The 18,975-nt window shown below is 39.9% G+C and overlaps 1 pseudogene; it reads right to left on the minus strand.

The window, feature by feature from the left end:
• Window positions 1–325: 325 nt before the first annotated feature.
• On the minus strand, window positions 326–416 carry LOC129561355 (small nucleolar RNA U3; annotated as a pseudogene).
• Window positions 417–18,975: the final 18,559 nt, after the last annotated feature.

Here is an 18,975-nt window from a genome sequence, read left to right on the forward strand (position 1 = left end):
AGAGCATGGCAACCCACTCCAGTATTCTTGTCTGGAGAATCCCATGGACAGAGAAGCCTGGTGGGCCACAGTCCATGGGGTCACAAGGAGTCTGTAGGGTGATAAAAGGCAGCAACATACCTACCACCTGATTTCAATCAATCAGCAAGTTTACGATACTGTTTACATTTGAAAAAATTTTAAACTATTCTAGTAAATTGCAGAATTTTTTCTATTATTGTAAAGTCTAAAGGCTCTGATCTTGTAGACAAAGAGTTCCTCTAAAACAAAACACAAAACTTCCATAATAGCCAATCCCCTTCACCGTTTTTTCTAACTTACTAGATCACTGGTTTATCAGTGATTATCACTGCTCTACATGTGCAAGAAAAGTTCTTTAGTAACAAACTAGAAATGATCCCTGTGAGTGTAGTCTTGCCAATCCCATTTTTAGCTCCTGTATTGCCCAATATGTAGCATACCATCTGTTAATCTAATGAAATGCCTCAAGGCTCAAACTGTAAATTTTGAAACTTTTAACTTCTTTGGATATGTGATTGAAGATCCCATTTTAATTTGGATTAGATGCTGGATGAAGTTTAAGCAGATTTGGGACTGGGCTGCATGACTAACATCATTCATCTCAATTCCCAGCTTCTAGGCAAGAACGGTTTTGGAATCCATTTACTTTTCCTTTCACTCCAATCATATTTATGGGAGGGACACCAAACAGTTACAGAAAATCTGAGCAGATTTGAGAAAGGAGGAGCAGTGTAAACTCTTCAAAGAATTGCTAGATGGATTTAGAGATGCCAAAGCTATTACTGGTGGATAGTCAGTATGAAGAGTCCTATGTCCTTAGAGAACAAGTTTAAAAAATGAATAGATGGAGACTTGAAGGAAAGATAGACAAATTGAACCATGTTAAGTATAAGCCAGGCAGAAGATTAAATTCAGGCCAGGGTTTGTTATTGTTTTGTGAATATTATTATTATCATGTGTTTTATTATCCACTCTAGGGTGATGAAGGTACCTTTGGAACATAAAGAACTCACTGACTTCATGGAGTTACCCCAGAGATATAAACAGTATAGTTTGAAAAACAAATGAAACAAATGGCTGGACTCGAGGAGGGAGGCATGGGTGAGAAGCTGAGAGGTCAAGAATATGAAAAGGAAATCAGTCACCGAAAGCCTACACATGTGAGAGACCTACATAAAATAGAGACTAATTTATGAAACAAATTAAATGGTTAAAAGGCGCATGTTTTGATTATCTTGTGTAATCATCTAACTTTTTGAACTCATCAACGTGAATGTGAGACCACAAGCATTTCAGTAATAAAAAAATCCCAGGCCACCAGCTACTGAAGAAACTTGAAACCCATCCAGGTGTCTGAGTGAGATGCTTCTGCCAGGACTCAGGAGTAATTGCGGAGGAGTACTAACTGTTACTGCACTCAATATGCCAGCAAATTTGGAAAACTGAGCAGTGGCCACAGGACTGGAAAAGGTCAGTCTTCATTCCGATCCCAAAGAAAGGGAATGCCAAAGAATGCTCAAACTACTACACAATTGCACTCATCTCACACGCTAGTAAAGTCATGCTCAAAATTCTCCAAGCCAGGCTTCAGCAATATGTGAACCGTGAACTCCCAGATGTTCAAGCAGGTTTTAGAAAAGGCAGAGGCACCAGAGATCAAATTGCCAACATCCGCTGGATCATGGAGAAAGCAAGAGAGTTCCAGAAAAACATCTATTTCTGCTTCATTGACTATGCCAAAGCCTTTGACTGTGTGGATCACAAGAAACTGTGGAACATTCTGAAAGAGATGGGAATCCCAGACCACCTGACCTGCCTCTTGAGAAACCTGTATGCAGGTCAGGAAGCAACAGTCAGAACTGGACATGGAACAACAGACTGGTTCCAAATAGGAAAAGGAGTACGTCAAGGCTGTATATTGTCACCTTGCTTATTTAACTTATATGCAGAGTACATCATGAGGAACGCTGGGCTGGAAGAAGCACAAGCTGGAATCAAGATTGCTGGGAGAAATATCAATAACCTCAGATATGCAGATGACACTACCCTTATGGCAGAAAGTGAAGAGGAACTCAAGAGCCTCTTGATGAAAGTGAAAGAGGAGAGTGAAAAGGTTGGCTTGAAGCTCAACATTCAGAAAACGAAGATCATGGCATCTGGTCCCATCACTTCATGGGAAATAGATGGAAAAACAGTGGAAGCAGTGTCAGACTTTATTTTTTGGGGCTCCAAAATCACTGCAGATGGTGACTGCAGCCATGAAATTAAAAGACGCTTACTCCTTGGAAGGAAAGTTATGGCCAACCTAGATAGCATATTAAAAAGCAGAGACATTACTTTGCCAACCAAGGTCCGTCTAGTCAAGGCTATGGTTTTTCCCGTGGTCATGTATGGATGTGAGAATTGGACTGTGAAGAAAGCTGATTGCCGAAGAATTGATGCTTTTGAACTGTGGTGCTGGAGAAGACTCTTGAGAGTCCCTTGGACTGCAAGCAGATCCAACCAGTCCATTCTAAAGGAGATCAATCCTGGGTGTTCATTGGAAGGACTGATGCTAAAGCTGAAACTGCAATACTTTGGCCACCTCATGCGACGAGTTGACTCAGTGGAAAAGACTGATGCTAGGAAAGGTTGGGGGCGGGAGGAGAAGGGGACGACAGAGAATGAGATGGCTGGATGGCATCACTGACTCTGTGGACATGGGTTTGAGTGAACTCCGGGAGTTGGTGATGGACAGGGAGGCCTGGCGTGCTGTGATTCATGGGGTCGCGGAGAGTCGGACACGACTGAGCGACTGAACTGAACTGAATTGAAATGAACTAACTGTTAGGGCTTCCCAGGTAGCGCTAGTGGTAAAGATCCCACCTGCCAATGCTAGGAGACACGAGATGGGGTTTGGCCCCTGGGTCAGGAAGATTCTTGCCTGGAGAATCCCATGGACAGAGGAGTCTGGAGGGCTACAGCCCATAGGGTTGCAAAGAGTTGGAAACAACTGAGGCGACTTAGCATGCACATACACACAGTGACTGTTAACATTGTCTGGTAATCTATGATTGATTCATATTTACAGCAGTATAAACCATCAGTCTACCTAACTTACGATACCAAATGTATCTATTTCCCCATGGTTAGTTAGGCTTTTCCAATTGAAAATGAAATGAAAATGACACTTCAATTGAAAGTGTCAAATCCAAGCTAAGTAGTAAAAGAAAAACATATGGTCTTATAAATATTACAGAAGCTCCCTAGTTTAGACATGCTGGATATATGTGCATATATAATATCAGAAAGGGATAGTTCTCTTTCTCCCCATCTCTCTCTCATGTCTGTTTTCCTCATGTTGATGCTTAACAGGTTTCTCTACCTAGCAAAAAAAAAAGAAAAGAATCTTTGTAACCTTAAAGGTAAAGGATCTGAGAAAGTAGAATATGATCTTTTTTCCACATTCTTACCAATCTTCAAAAAGACACTGCTTAAACTTGCTTGAAAAAATCTTCAAATGGCGTGAACCTCTATTTAGGCATATGGGATATACTGATTGGCCAACTTCGGTTCATCCAGTTATGGGCCACGTTGTGTTTTTCCCAGATTCATATACTGAAGTGCTAACCCCCAGTAACTCAGAATGTGACTATATTCTTGAAATTGTTCTTTAAGGATGTATTTAAATCACTGCAAATCGTGACTGCAGTCCTGGAATTAAAAGACACTTGCTCCTTGGAAAGAAAGCTATGAAAAGCCTAGACAGCATATTAAAAAGTAGAGACACCACTTTGCCATCAAAGGTGCGTATATTTAAAGCTATGGTTTTTCCAGTAGTCATGTATGGGTGTGAGAGTTGCACCATAAAGAAGGCTAAACACCAAAGGACTGATGCTTTTGAACTGCAGTGCTGGAGAAGACTCTGTTGAATTCCTTGGACTGCAAAGAGATCAAACCAGTCAACCCTAAAGGAAATAAACCCTGCATGCTCACTGGAAGGACTGATACTGAAGTTGAAGCTCCAGTTCTTTTGCCATCTGATGCAAAGAGCTAATTCATTGGAAAAGACCCTAATGCTGGAAAACACTGAAGGCAAAAGGAGAAGGATCCGATGGTTAGATAGCATCACTGACTCAATGGATATGAATCTGAACAAACTCCAGGACATAGTGAAGGACAGAGGAGACTGGCACGCTGCAGTCCGTGGGGTCACAAAGAGTCAGACATGACTTAGTTACTGAACAGCAAAGTTAAAATGAGGTCATTAGGGTGGGCCTTAACCCAAAATGACCATGTTTCTTTATGAGGAAATTTAGAGGCAGATGGGTACAGACAGGAAGACCATATAAAGGTACAGGGAGAAGATGGCAACCTACAAGCCAGAGAATAAGACCTCAGAAGGAATCAACCTTACTGACACTTTGATCCTGGACTTCTAGCCTTTGAAACTGTGATAAAATAAATTTCTACTGTTTAAACCATCTGTTCTTTGGAACTTTGTCTTGGCCGCCATAGCAAACTAAAACACATTTCTAGTCCTATAGTGTTATGGGGTAAGTGTGGCCCTTTGATTGCCCACCCAACCACTAACTCCAGAATGGGAGACAGGCAAGCCACAGGAGGAAAGGAGAGTTTTCATGACTCGAAGAAGCAGAGAGTGGTGCTGCACATATCATAATTGTTAAAGTTCCACAGACAGAGAGTAAATGAACTGCCTTGGTCAAAGGGTCATGATTTCATAGAATCAGTGTGAAAAGAGAGTTTATTATAACTGATTTCTTATTTAAACTTTTCAAAACATTCTGAACCTCAGCTTCAATCATCACAATTTCACATATGTTGGAATGGCAGCAGAGGTTAATATTTACAAGGCAAGAGAGTGCCACACAAAGTGGCAGATAGTGTTAATCGGAGGGGTGTAGTCAGAAAAAAACACTTTCTTAAATATTTCTGGTAGGCTGGGTATCAATTCATGGCAAATAGATGGGGAAACAGTGGAAACAGTGTCAGACTTTATTTTTTGGGGCTCCAAAATCACTGCAGATGCTGATTGCAGCCATGAAATTAAAAGATGCTTACTCCTTGGAAGGAAAGTTATGACCAACCTAGAAAGCATATTAAAAAGCAGAGACATTACTTTGCCAACCAAGGTCCGTCTAGTCAAGGCTATGGTTTTTCCCGTGGTCATGTATGGATGTGAGAGTTGGACTGTGAGGAAAGCTGATCGCCGAAGAATTGATGCTTTTGAACTGTGGTGTTGGAGAAGACTCTTGAGAGTCCCTTGTACTGCAAGGAGATCCAACCAGTCCATTCTAAAGGAGATCAATCCTGGGTGTTCATTGGAAGGACTGATGCTAAAACTGAAACTGCAATACTTTGGCCACCTCATGCGATGAGTTGACTCACTGGAAAAGACTCTGAAGCTGGGAGGGATTGGGGGCAGGAGGAGAAGGGGACGACAGAGAATGAGATGGCTGGATGGCATCACCGACTCGATGGAGGCGAGTTTGAGTGAACTCCGGGAGTTGGTGATGGACAGGGAGGCCTGGTGTGCTGTGATTCATGGGGTCGCAAAGAGTCGGACACAACTGAGCAACTGAACTGAATTGAGGTTGGATATAAAGAATCTACCAGTTTTAATTAGAATATCACTCAGTTCAGTTCAGTCACTCAGTCGTGTCCGACTCTTTGCGACCCCATGAATCACAGCACACCAGGCCTCCCTGTCCATCACCAACTCCCGGAGTTCACTCAAACTCGCCTTCATCGAGTCGGTGATGCCATCCAGCCATCTCATTCTCTGTCGTCCCCTTCTCCTCCTGCCCCCCAATCCCTCCAGCATCAGAGTCTTTTCCAGTGAATCAACTCTTCGCATGAGGTGGTCAAAGTATTGGAGTTTCAAGGCATACATTAAAGAAAGCAGTTTCACTCTTGTAGATTGCATGGAAGTCTACAATGGACAGAGAAAGTGAGGAATGCCTTTTCCTTTGTTTTCTTTTTTTTTAAAGTCTTTTGTCTGACAGTGATAGCTAGATGATGTATTTTCTAGGAGGGCTGCTTTTCTATTATCAGAATTATAAAGTGTTATTGACTAACTTGAAAAATGTTTGAGTAGGAGATACCACAAACAGAATGAAAGGACAGAAACAATGGATGTAGCCTGATTCTGGACCTCTAAAATTGAGAAGAAGGAAAAAAAAATACTCAATAAACCTCTTAATGCATTAATTTAAAATATTTGGGGCATTTGCGTTTCGCTCTGAAAAAAATGAAAAAGTGTTGGGTCTCACTGCTAAAGCCATTTTCCACCAGGCAGATAAATAAGTACCTGCTGCGAGGGCATTTGTATTGCTCTGAAATCTTGAAACAGACATGGAAAGAAAAGGCAGCGAGTGCTCACATGGAGTGAAGGCAGGAGTGGGCCCTGAAATCTGTCAGGTGGGACAACATGGGTCTGGACAGTCTGGCGAGGTGTGGCGAGGAAGACGCGAGAGCTCCGGGCTGCGGTCGGTTGCCTGCTGGACTAGGGCGCTGCACCGAGTCCCACCAGGGAAGAAGCACTGGAAGGCCGCTCATAACCAGTTTTGGAAGCCATCTGAGGCCGCGACGCCTTCCTTCGGTCATGCTTGCGTGTTTCCGCCGGGACTTGCCTGGGGCAGCTGTCTGCCGGCAAGGCCACCCCGGGTCAGACACCCCGCGCCGCCCGGCCGCAGGTGTGGACCTCAGGTCGGCGGCGAAGTGGAAGGACTCGCCCACGGGGCCTTCACGACACACATGGGGGTGCTGGCCACCGCACCTCTTCTACGACGTGGCCCTGCTTCCTATTTAGGATCCTTTGGTGCCACCTGACGGTTGGGGCAGACATGTACTTCCACAAGGAGATGGGCTCGGCGGGCGGGGCAGAGCTGCCCACGTGCTGCAGAGACGACGTGGGGCGTGCGGGTGCTCCGGCTGGACCCGCGCAGGGCCCTGCCAGTGCTCCTTGTCCAGTGGTCCTGCTCGGTGGCTCCTGGAGACCAACCGCCCCGCCCTTGGTGATGTCAGGGAGGGTGATGGGGCGGGTGCTGGTGGGCCCAAACCCTGCATCCTTCCGGCCTCGGTCAGGTCCCATTCATGTTTCTTGGCCAGGTTTAGAGCCTCAGTACTTGAGCTCTTGGCGGGTGGACACCTCGCCCTTGTCGGTGTCCTCAACCGAGTACTCAAGGAAGAACCGTGCCTTCGTGTACAGACTGTTGTGCTTGTTTGGGGACTCCGCTGATGGTCTCCTGGGTGATTGGTGGGATTTTTGTTGGTACTGGCTTCCCAGGTGGCGCTAGTGGTAAAGAACCCTGCCTGACATTGCGGGAGACCGAAGCCACGCAGGTTCGATCCCTAGGTTGGGAAGATCCCCTGGAGGAGGGCATACCACTCCAGTGTTCTTGCCTAGAGAATCCCATGGAGAGAGGAGCCTGGCAGGCTACACAGTCCATGGAGTCACAAAGAGTTGGACAGGATTGAAGTGACTTAGCAGCACACTGCATAATTGATACTAACAATATCTTGTTAATTTCTGTTGTACAGCAGTGTTTCAGTTATACATATATATTCTTTATCATTATGGTTTATCACAGTATATTACATATAGTTCAGTTCAGTTCAGTCACTCAGTCGTGTCCGACTCTCCGCGACCCCATGAATCACAGCATGCCAGGCCTCCCTGTCTCTCACCAACTCCCGGAGTTCACTCAAACTCATGTCCACAGAGTCGGTGATGCCATCCAGCCATCTCATTCTCTGTCGTCCCCTTCTCCTCCCGCCCCCAACCTTTCCCAGCATCAGAGTCTTTTCCACTGAGTCAACTCGTCGCAGGAGGTGGCCAAAGTATTGGAGTTTCAGCTTTAGCCTCAGTCCTTCCAATGAACACCCAGGACTGTGCTATATAGTAGGACCTTCTTTATCCATTCTGTGTTTAATAGTTTGCAGCTGCTACTCCCAAACTCCCAATCCTTCCGTTTCCCTAGGCCCCCTCCCCCTTGAAAACCACAAGTCTGTTCTCTGTGAGTCTGTTTCCATTTGGTAGATAAGTTCTTTTGTGTTATGTTTGAGATTCCACATGTAAGTGATATGATATGATGTTTGTCTTTCTCTTTCTGATTTTTTTCACTTAGTATGATAATCTCTAGGTCCATCCATGTTGCTGCAAATGGCATTATGTTATTCTTTTTATGGTTGAGTAATATTCCATCGTGTATATGTACCACATCTTTATCCATTCATTTGTCAATGGACACTTACATGTTGTTTCTGTGTCTTGACTATTGTAAATAGTGCTGCTTTGAACATAGGGATGCATGTATCATCTTTTTGAATTATAGTTTTGTCTGGATATATCCCAGGAGTGGGACTGCAGGATCATATGTCAACTCTATTTTTATTTTTGAGGAATTTCATAGTGATTGAACCAATCTGCATTTTGAGTGGGATTTTTTTTTTTAACTGGAGGCTAATTATTTTACAATATTATATTGGTTGGTTTTGCCATACTTTGACATGAATCCGCCCCGGGTGTATGTGAGTTTCCCTTCCTGAACCCGCCTCCCACCTCCCTCCTCCCCTTATCCTCCCTCTGGGTCATCCTCATGCACCAGCCCTGAGCATCCTGTATCATGCGTCGAACCTGGACTGGTGATTTGTTTCACACATGATAATATACATGTTTCAATGCCATTCTCCCAAATCATGTCACCCTCGGCCTCTCCCACAGAGTCCAAAAGACTGTTCTATACACCTGTGTCTCTTCTGCTATCTCGTATACAGGATTATCATTACCATCTTTCTAAATTCCATATGTATGTGTTAGTATACTGTATTGGTGTTTTTCTTTCTGGCTTACTCCACTCTGTATAATAGGCTCCAGTTTCATCCACCTCATTAGAACTGATTCAAATGCATTCTTTTTAATGGCTGAGTAATTGAGTGGGATTTTTTGGTAGGAAGGCAGGTATGGTTCTCCTCTCGGTCCTTCAGGCAGATCTCCAAGTACAACTCACTGGCCACTTTCAATGATGTGCTGTCCCTGCTCCTATATGGTGTTTCACCATGACTGAGCAAATTGTAATCACACAGAATGTGAATTTTTTAAAATTTTTATTACAAAATTTTGTTTAATGTAGACTCTAGTACTCTTGCCTAGAAATCGCATGGACAGGGGAGCCTGGTGGACTGCAGTCCATGGGGTTGCTACTAGTCGGACACGACTGAGCGACTTCACTTTCACTTTTCACTTTCACACATTGGAGAAGGAAATGGCAACCCACTCCAGTGTTCTTGCCTGGAGAATCCCAGGGACGGCGGAGCCTGGTCGGCTGCCGTCTATGGGGTCGCACAGAGTCGGACACGACTGAAGCAACATAGCAGCAGCAGCAGCAGCAGTAGGCCATTTTAAAATGTAGACCATCTTTATTGAATTTGTTACAGTATTTCATCTGTTTTATTCTTTGGTTTTTTGGCAGCAAGGTGTGTGGGATCTTAGCTTTCTGACCAGGAATCAAACCCGCATCCCCTTTGTTGGAAGACACTCTTAACCACTGGACCATCAGGGAAGTCCCCAGAAAGTGAATTATAAGACTTGCTAGTGTTGAGGTGAATGTCCTGTATCTAAGAGATCAGAGTTTAAAATTAATTTCCTTAATTCATACTACCCATTCTCAAATACATTTCTGTTCTTGCATTCCTCCTCCTAGTTACCCAGTCTCCCAAATGAGAAGCCTGAAAATCATTTTATACTTTTCTTTTCATCCTAGCCTATTCCTTTTATCTTTCCTGCCACATCCCATTCATCAGACACAAAATCCTTTTGATTCTTTCCCTAATATGTCTTGAGTCTGTCTTTTTTCTTAATCAAGTTTCTTATTATCTCCACTGAACTGAAAGCCATTTTTTTTGTGTGCATGAGGCTTTTCCTTATTTCAAATCCTAAAAGCATATGAAATATAATATGCAGGGTGTTTTGTGGCAATGAACTAAGTAATTTGGCCCCTGATTTTCCAGTTTCATGTCCTAGTACCTTTTCTTCCTACACGGCACCTACTCTGTACAGCCTACTCTTCCATCAATTATCCAGTTGATTCCATGTTTCTTTGCCTTTACATAAGCTATTATTCTGCCTCACATGTTCTTAGCAATTCATTGTTTACCTGGAAAGTGGATAGCAGAACAGTTAGTAGCAGAATTAACATCCCTGTGAAATTTCCTTTTACTCCCCTACTTGTGTACAGACTTCGCTGGAGAATAACAACCACATTTCTTTTTCTTTCTGGCATGCAAGGAAACTGCTCAGCCTCACTTGTTTGAAATGGAAACTGAATTCACTATAGAAAGTGAACGGAAACTGTGTACTCTTCAGCTTCATTCTAAATTCCTCCCAGTTGACATCCTCTACACTGTTTTCCATTTTCAGATGGGGCTGGTTTAAAGAACCCCTCAAGGATATCTTGGCTTCCCAGGTGGCTCAGTGGTAAAGAATCTGCCTGCCAATGTAGGAGATACAGGAGATGCAGGTTCCATCCCTGAGTTGAGAAGATCCTCTGGAGAAGGAATGGCAACCCACTCCAGTATTCTTGCCTTGGAAAATACCTTGGACAGAGGAGCCTGGCAAGCTACAATGCATGGGGTCACAGAGAGTTAGACGTGACTGAGCACGCACGAATGCAAAGGAGAAATGTGGAGAGTGGCTCACAAAAAACACCCTCATAATTATAACTAACTAGGGTTTTTTTTTTTTTTTTGCACATGAAGTCTTCTAATTGGAAAACATATTGGATGTAAGCAGTCATATTTTTACCCAGTTACCACAGCCAATTCCTTTTGTTTGGAATAACAAGTGATATTGGTCATATTTTCAAATTCAAATGTAGTTTTCAAAAGTGTAATTTGTTATTTGTATTCTCATGAGTAGCAAGTACAATGGTGGTTTGTGCAAATTAACGCTCACAGTAGGAGTGTTTTAATACTACTGCATAATAACAGTATGCAATTTGAAAGGTAATTCTATTATGGCAAGTTTCCTGGGAAAAACAAATGGCCTGATTGTTATAAAATTTGGCTTCATTGTTAGAAATTACAAGTTTATTGAATAATATATACTGCAGTCACTAAGCCTCTAAAACTGAAGTTTTGAAATGGTGGTAAAAAGAGGTAGTTTCATATAATTCTTTTCATTACCTGTCCATTTTTTTTTCAAATTACCAAACCCCAGATTGAAAGTAAGAAAGAGTTGTGATGGGAGCAAAAGGGTAATTGTTGTTCAAGTCAAAATAATAGCCCTTTTAGTTCTAAGTTTTTTTCTTCATTCCAGGGCAAATAAGATATTTTCAAGCCATTTTAATTATAATGAGTGATTGTTAAAATCATAGAGAATAGAAAATGCCTTTATTATTCAGGGTTATTCTAGAAAATAATAAGTACAAATAGATCTAGGAAATACTGATTACTGGACACATGAATATTATTGTTATATAGAACCTTATTTTATATTTTGTCTTCAGAATAAAATCTTATTAATTTGAATTGACAAAAATTTGTGATAAATTAAGCATTTTATTCTAAACTTCATTTTGTCTGTTTTAAAACGTTGATGGTAAAAAATGAACGTTTAGAAGATTTTGTTATTTAAAAAAAGAAAAAAATGGCATAATTCGGTTTATAGAGTTAATGATAATTACATTGGAATCATGGCTGTTTATCAAGGTGCATATAATAGGATCTTGATTCATCAGTAATTGAGTTTATGTTACTATATACCTTTGGGGTGGATGCAACTATATTTCGTTTAACATATCATAGAATCTTTGTGTTCTGCAGTTTGTTCATATATTTCTTCATTAAATAACACAGGAATAAGCAGGTAGAGTTTAAAAGATTGACACTGCATCTTTGTTGTTGGGTAAAAAAAATGTCTCTCTAAGTTAATGTGCAAAGATTAAAAACATGAGATTCTAGGAAGATGGTAAACTAAATTGGGTATTCTTCCTTTTCACTACCTACCTACTCCATCCAAACTGTCTTTCCTGACTCAAATGGCAGCTAGAACCCACAGAACAGCTGGGTGGAAATGAAGCCTTCATTTCTCCCACTCTGATGGGCTAAGTGGCCCAGCACCACTAAAAGGAGCCTTGGGCTAGATGGTTAATCACCATAATCTGTAGAGATCTTGGCCCTTTAGAGATTAGTGGAAACCCAGTGGAAGATCACCACATTTGTAGGCGTTGTTTCCATTAGTTTCCAAAGGGGAAATAACATTTTCCAAAGGGGAAATAATAAAGCAAAAGAGAATTGGACCAACCTCAGATGTCTTTCATGTACCCAAGTCTGGGAGAGGATGACAGGTGCAAGACTTTCTATATTGCTGTAGGGTCTCCAATATATGTATCACTTTCACCACTTTGGTACTATGCAACCAGCTTTAAGTGCCACTGAGCAGGAAAAATGAAACAAAACCAAAAACATCTAAAGGAGTCCAGCAACTAGAGAGGAAGATGGGTCCAAACAAACAAAACACAAGTCATACAGAAGTGAACTTCTGGATGAGGTAGATAATAATTTGAACTGAAATCTAGAGTTCTAAGGAGATTAAGACACTTTTTAAGAAGTCTTTTGAAGCTAAAACAAAGAAACAAAAATAAAATCTACTGTTTCCCTTCAAAAAAGAGAAAAGGTTTTCTAATCGGAGAATTTACCAGGAGAATTGAAAGTAATGGAGACTGTGATTTGTTCCACACAACCTGGCACTTCTTTGTCCTGGGCATGTAGGTGGATTACATTCCCCAGCCCTTTTCGCCCTAATGAATACCCTCACTAATAGAGCTCTTGCTAATGGAGTGAGACTACAAGTGATGTGCACCAGCTCCAGAACTGACAAACTTCTAGTGGTGATGTCTATTCTCTCCCCATTTGATGGCTGAATGGAGATGTCTAAGGTGACTTGGGAAACCTTATGTTGCAGATAACAAGTTTCTGCCAAACAAGCTTGATTGAGCAGAGCAGACTCCCCCTAACTTTTACCACTTACACTTTATGGGATCAAGAAATGAATACACTACAGTGCTCTGTCATGTCTCAATGGTAAAGAATCTGCCTGCCAATGCAGGATACACAGGTTCAATCCCTTATCTGGAAAGATCCCATATGCCGTGGAGCAACTAAGCCTGAGCGCCACAACTACTGAACCTGTGCTCTGAAACCTGGGAGCTGCAGTTACTGAAGCCCAAGCACCCTAGAGCCTGTGCCTCCAAGAGAAGTCAGTGCGATGAGAAGCCCGAACACGGCCACTGGAGAGTAGCTCCAGCCTGCTGCAACTAGAGAAAATCCTGCGCAGCAGCGAAAAGCCAGCATAGCCATAAATAAATAAAATAAAAAAGAAATACACTGCAATTGTGTTAAGCAACTGAGTTTATACTTATGCCTTAAGTATAACCTTCATGACTAAGTTGACCTGAAAATTAATGACTTGAAAGATCAAAGGAAAGGAATATCTCAATGCACACATTATAAAAATAGATGTATGGAAATTTTAGGACTTTGGAAGGTGACTAATATGTGAAGAAATGGAGTTCTGGAAGGAGAAAAAAGATAAATGATTAAGCCAACAATAAAAAAACTTCCTAAAGATGAAGAGAGACCCAGAGAATTTAATGATGTTCAAGTAGAATTGAGAAAATACATACACCTAAGGATTTCATGGTAGAATGTTTTTAAAAGATCCTTATAAACTTTTATCCAAAAAATATTCTTACAAAGGAAGGAGAAATCTGTCAATGGATTTCTCATCTATAAAAGGTAATATAGAAGAGAGTGGAGTAACATCTTGAAAGGAGAAAGTCTTCAAGCCAGGAATCTTTACGTGCTCACGAAAGATACTCATATTTCAGAATGTAGGAAAGATATTTATGATTATGCAAATAGTGGAGTATATGCTGCATTAGAAGAAAAGAACTGAGGAAGCAACATATTCAAACCACAAGTGAAATAGAAGAGACACCCTGACACAGAAAGGAGAAGAGGATTTGCAGATAAATCTGTGTGGATGATAATATCCTACTGCTTGGACTGTTAATATAGTGTTGATTATGGAGTCTTGAAAATAAAGGGATATATGAAGACTGAATATTAGCCTACAACCTAAAGTATACCATTTGACCAAAACCTGAGTGTTTATAGTGGATAAGAGGAAGAAAAGTAAAAGCATCTAAATAGTTTTATCTGGGGGCATATAAAACAGAGAAAAATTGCCCTCCCATTTTTATTAGGTTACAATCTTTTTATTAATGTGTCACTGACAAAATTTTTCAGTGTCATACGTCCAACTCCAGTTTTTCCACAAGCCTTTCAATTGCATGATTTTGCAAAAGACAGTCATTTTTAGAAATTAATATATTGAGTTAAAGAATTGACTGCATTTTACATTTTCTTTCCTTCTTTTCTCTTTTCCGTATTTCTACTGGTTAGAGGCTTATGATTCATTTCATTATTTATCACATTAATTGGTATGTTCTATGTTTTCCCACTTCTAACAGTTATATTAATGAGGCTGTTAATCAGATACATATCTTTCTTACCTCTCTACTATTAAAAATTAGATGGCAAGTCTTCTCTCGACAGAGATGCTCTTATTCAATCTTCCTTTCTCAACTTTACTTCCTTTCTTTAAAAAATTATTCATTTATTTTTGGTTACAGTGGGTCTTCATTGCTGCTTGGGCTTTTCTCTAGTTGTGGAGAGTTGGGGCTACTCTCTAGTTTCAGTGTGTGGGCTTCTCGTTGCAGTGGCTTGTCTTGTTGTGGATCATAGGCTCGAGGAGCACAGGCTTCAGTAATTGTGGCACATGGGCTCAGTTGCTCTGCAGCATGTGGGATCTTCCCAGACCAGGGATCGAACCTGTGTCCCTTGCATTGGCAGGCAGATTCTTATCCACTGTACCACCAGGGAAGTCCTTATTTTTACTTCCTTTAATTACCACTCCCCATGGACCCCCACCGCCCCACCACAACAGGCACAAGCCACCACGAGATGCAGGGTTTAGTGAATGAAGTCTTAGTATATAAATTGTACTTTCTGTTTGTGAGAAAGGTTGTTCTCAATTGTTACACTATTTGGCCTTTAATTCATATACTCAACAATCTTTCAGGTTTTTCTATTTCTTTAGACTTTATTTATATTTTATTTTCACAGCATTTGAAGGCATTCCCAGCATAGACTTTATTTTTGCTAAATTGTCTCTGATGATCCACAATGTGGATTTCCTTATGCTTCTTGCTTGAGAGACACATGTTTTCCCTTATTTCTTTCAGAACACTTGATTTTGAAATTTTCTACAATACTTAAAGCTTTTCTTTTACAGGCTCTACTTACAGGTTTTTGAACCTGGATGCTTAGCCATCTTTGGAATGTTAAAAGAGTATTTTTTAATGTGGAGAAGTTCTTAATTCAAAAGACTAGAAAGTCAGAACCATGTAGGATAACACATACTGTGGACTGAGGTAGCCAACATATGTCCCAGTTGTTAGCGTGGTGTGTTTTGTGTGTTAGTTATATGGCTCGTTCAGCCAGTACAGTAGTCTGCCTCTACTTAGGGTTTCTGAAAATATTTATGAATAAGCAAACACAATTTATTTATTTATTTAGCTGCTTCCAGTGTTCGTTGTGGCACGTGGGCTCTTTATTGTGGCACGTGGGCTTCTCTATTTGTGGTGTGTGGGCTCTAGAGCATACAGACTCAGTAGTTGCTACATGAGGGCTTAGTAGCATAAAATCTATTTTATGTCCAGATTTTTCCCTAATATATCAGTCATGTTGGAACAAATTCCTGTTTTAAAATAAGCACTGTTGCAGAACTGATGTAACATAAGGAATGAAATGTTATATCTGCCATTACATTAAATGTTAATTGACTGAAATCTCCTTTTACAAAAAAAAGGAGATTATCAAATTGAAGTAAAATAAGCACAGCCATGTACTAACATTATAGGAAACACGTTATAGCAAATATATGAGCAGAGAGAAACAAGGTAAATCTAAATAAAATATAGCAGGAATAACATTAATTATATTAGAGAGGTTGAAATTCAAAGATAATGACTAATTGGGATAAAGAGTGATTATATAATAACAAAATTTCTATTATGAAGGAGATATGCTGATTATAAACTTTTGTGTACCAAGCATACAACTCAATATATAAGCTAAAATCTATTAGAATTCATATTTACAAGGAAACTTTAGTATACCATTTTCAGTTTCAAATAGATTTGGTAGGGGAAAGAGTTGTTTTGAAAAAAACAATATATGTATATGTACATATCCACACAGAAATATACATGTAAATGATCATAAGTGTTACATTTTTTATCCCTTAGGTAGAGAAAATATTCTAGATCAATTTGAAATTTTAACGTATATGTTGAAAAATGAATTCAATATTAGAAAAAGAATCTTACAATTGATCAAATAATTAATACACTATGATAAAGGTTTTATTTTAAGAATAGATGATAATTCATTATCAGGAAATCTGCCACCAGAATTTAATACATGATTTATTATAAAACAAACTTAAAGAGAATAAATTTATGGATTTCTAACAAAACTTTTTAAACAAGCCAGAAAAGACTACATTAAGCTTTAAAAGTTCATTTACCAAAAACACAGATGGACTCTGTTTCTTTTCTAAATAATGAAATACTAAATATCTCTAAAAAAATCATTGAGGGTATGTTTCTAATTGAAAAACTGGACAAAGGACATGAATAGGCAATTCATAGGACAGCAAATCTTAAAGGTCAACAACGAAAAATGAAATGATTAGACTCACTAAAAGTCAGGGAAATGCAAACTATATTAACAATAAGATGTCATTATAGCCTGATTATAGCAGCCAAAATAAAAGAGACTGAAATCTTCCTGCTGCTTACAGTGATATAAAGAAAAGTGTGTTTTCAAAAATTGCTAGTAGATATATGTTATTACTGATTTTGGGGGGTTAGGACAGTTATTATAATAAAAAAGGAAAAATACCTCACATACCCTTTGATCTATCAATCCCATTCTCGGTATTTAAACCAGAGGGTTAAGTATGAATATATAAGGATGTTTAATTAAGTAAAAAAAAATTGAGAGGAAAATGAATATCCATTATAATGGTTGAACTATGCTAGGTGCATATAATGCAGTTATAAAAATGTATTAGAGCTATATCAAGATACTTTGCAGAATTTTCATGAGGTTGCTTTGGGTGAAAAGGAAAAGCAGAAAAATGTATATAATGCATTTTTTTGTTTTCCTTTCTTTTGCTTGGTTTTAGCAAAGCGGGAAGCATGGATGCTAGGCGAGAAACTAGGAAATTTTATTGAGTACCTTCTGTTTTAGACAAGAGTTAACATTTCACTGTTGGAAGCTTGCAGAGCTGTCAAGGAGGTATTATTAGCTCCATCCTACAGATGGAGGTATGGAGATTGAAAACGTTTAAATAATTTGTTCAAGGTAAAAAAAGACCCCCTTAGTTGCAAAGCTAAGATATACACTCAAAGTTCTGCTCCCCAAACTTTTGATTACAGTTTCAATAAAGTCAGAGGAGAGTTAAATTATGTGCCCTTTGGAAGTTGTATGCACAGGCATGTACTTGGGGAGTGTTTGGAAAGATAATTCTCTTGAAGTTTCTTCTTATATCTTAAAAATTTGTATGAATTTTTATTTCATTCCTTACATGTTAATTAGAATATAAGAACTGGAGGTTTAAAATTTACAAAAATTTAAATACAAAGAAGAATATTAAAAGCAACAAATAACATACAGGGGAATACCCTTAAAGTTATCAGCTGATTATTCAGTAGAGACTCTGCAAGCTGTAAGGGAGTGGCATGATTAAAGTGACGAAAGCAAAAAGCTTACAACCAAGAATACTCAGCAAAGCTCTCATTCAGATTTGATAGAGAAATCAAAGCTATATAGACAAGCAAGTGCTAAGAGAATTCGGTACCACCAAGCCAGCTTTATAGTAAATACTGAAGGAACTTTTCTAGGCATATTTAGGAAGCTCATAATATCAGGAAATGGAGTGGTGGCAAACTTGTGCTGTGCATATCTAGTAACCAGATATATGCATCCACTGTATTTCTTTTATGATATTATTTCAAATGAATTTTTTATATATCACATGTCAAATTATATATTTTTATCACGTATATATTTCATTTTTAGTGACACATGACAGTTTTATAATATCCTCACATTAATAGAGAAGATATTTCTTCCTTAAAAAATAAAAGCAGAAAGCAACCGAGAATTTTGGATTCAGTCTTGTCCAAGGTCGCATGTGTGCGTGCATGCTAAGTTGCTTCAGGTATGTCAGACTCTTTGCGACCCTATGTACTGTAACCTACCAGGTTCCTCTGTCCATGGGATTCTCTAGGCAAGAGTACTGGAGTGAATTGCCACGCCCTCCTCCAGGTGATCTTCCTGACCCAGGGATTGAACCTGCATCTCTTGCATCTCCTGCATTGGCCGGAGGGTTCTTTCCCACTCGTGCCACCTGAGAAGCCCTGTCCAAGGTCATGGAAGTCCATCCAAAGTTTGAGCCAGTCACAGAGGTGCTCTTTGGTGCTCTCCACGCTGATTTCAAAGTAGAGGCTCTTTTTCACGTTCCCTATTTTAAATTTAGAGTTCTGGCAGAATGAAAGAAGCATAAAGAAAATGGTTCATTGCTTCCTCTGGTATACAGTTTATCTTGTGAGAATTTATGGTAGGTAGTACTTGAGAACAGCAGTATAGTGCCTGCATGGCAATTCTTGCTGCATCTCTGCTGTCGTATGTCATCCCATTTTCTTGTTTGCCACCTGTAAATCAGCTCTATTTGCAAATAGCCACTCATGCAGGGAAGTAGCACTTTACACTGGTTAGTATAGTACTCTCCAATTTTGAATGTGGTTGAGTAAGCTGTAT

This window comes from Moschus berezovskii, chromosome 10 (genome assembly GCF_049115385.1).
Source record: "Moschus berezovskii isolate FMDL1 chromosome 10, NW_MosBer_1.0, whole genome shotgun sequence".
Lineage (NCBI taxonomy): Eukaryota > Metazoa > Chordata > Mammalia > Artiodactyla > Moschidae > Moschus > Moschus berezovskii.